At 47.6% G+C, this 1,451-nt stretch overlaps 1 long non-coding RNA gene across 1 annotated transcript in view; it reads left to right on the forward strand.

The window, feature by feature from the left end:
* Window positions 1-458: 458 nt before the first annotated feature.
* Window positions 459-1,451, forward strand: part of LOC309662708 — a 29,774-nt gene continuing 28,781 nt past the window's right edge. The window contains exon 1 of the long non-coding RNA XR_014264904.1: window positions 459-787. This is a non-coding gene — a long non-coding RNA (uncharacterized lncRNA). The remainder of the gene's footprint in view (window positions 788-1,451) is intronic.

Consider the following 1,451-nt stretch of genomic DNA (forward strand, 5'->3'; position numbering starts at 1 on the left):
GTTTAACGTTCAGGCTCGGGCAAGGTTCCCCGAGGCAGGCCATTAGGCATGATTATAATAACAAAAGCAACGAAAAGCAAAGTTTAAAGTCAAAGAAGTAAATGGAACATGGAGTCCAATTCAGCTCTTCCCTGTTACACAAAGATTTTCAACTTTTGTCTTCTGCTTCAGTTGTTTGTGGTTATGATCAAGATTGCACAGGAGTTTATCAAGGAGGATTTTTTTCTGAGCAGAGCTGTGGTCCTCTGTGCCTAAGAGACGGAAGATCCGGTGGAGAATCTGACGGTGGAAATGGGCAGCGCTTTTCTAGGCTTGGCTGGAGCGGACTATCACCAGTGCTATCGGGAAAGAGTATGGGGCTTTGATGTGTTGAGTGAGTTAGCGTTCCAGCCAGGCTGGGGGACGGGGGGCGGGGGGGGGGGGGGGGGCGCGTGCCCTTCAGATGGAGTTCTGACCGTCCTGCTCTGCCCTCAACGGCCGGCAGGTGGCGCCGAGCCCCCCACCCCCACCCCGCCCTTCTGCGTGCGGGGCTCATGCGCAACCCGCCCACATGCTCGGTGGCCATTCTTCCCTGAGGTCGAGAGATTTTTTTTTTCTTCGGGACCAACGGAGGAAGCACCACAAGTGCCTGCTTGTGGTCATGTCTGCCGGAGACAAGCGCTCCCGGTCTGCGCCCCAGCGTCTGAGGAGGGGCTGTGGGACGCTCGTCCAGGACGGTTTTTTCTTAAATAGCGCAGAGCCTTGCTTTTCTGGATGCTCCCCCGGTAGTTTACTCCCTACTTTTCAGGTAATATTTTAACAAGGCTTATTTTACAGCAGGATCTGGCTTTAAGCGGCTTGGCGGGAGGAAATGCATGCTGTGGGGTTTGTCACAGACTCGGGGTTCTTTTGTGGGAGAAAACGCTGCACAGATTCAGAGAGACCGAAACACGCGGAGAGTCGTGGAAGGAAAATTCAAGTTATAGGGACCTTCCAGTCCAGTGAGTTGAATGAGCTGGGGACACCGGCACATGCCTGGCAAGACATACAGAATCCCGGGGTGAAAGGGGGAAAGCTTACACTTATGAACATACTTTCATTATTTTTCCTCATATGCCCCACAAAATGTTATAAAAATGTCTATTTTCTTGGGTGGCGTAGAAGAGTGTTTGCCTCCCCTTATCCTCAAGGGCTTAGACAACAGGTGTTTAGACACCTGTTATGGGCAGACAATACGGATAGAATGTAAGTTAGATATATAATTGCAAATAAACTTTATCCTAATAAGTTCAAAATCTGAAGGCATTTAGCTTAATTTTGCATATCTATTCAAATGGTAAATTAGAATATCTATAATCTCCTTTTTTAAAAATAATAAGCCCCTTTCCCATAAGAATTGATATTTTTCTCTGTAGATTTGTCATTGCCCATTTGTTTCTTTGCTTTTCCTTTTTGTTTATTTTCTATATCAG

This window comes from Balaenoptera physalus, assembly GCF_965194825.1.
Source record: "Balaenoptera physalus genome assembly, chromosome: 6".
Classification (NCBI taxonomy): domain Eukaryota; kingdom Metazoa; phylum Chordata; class Mammalia; order Artiodactyla; family Balaenopteridae; genus Balaenoptera; species Balaenoptera physalus.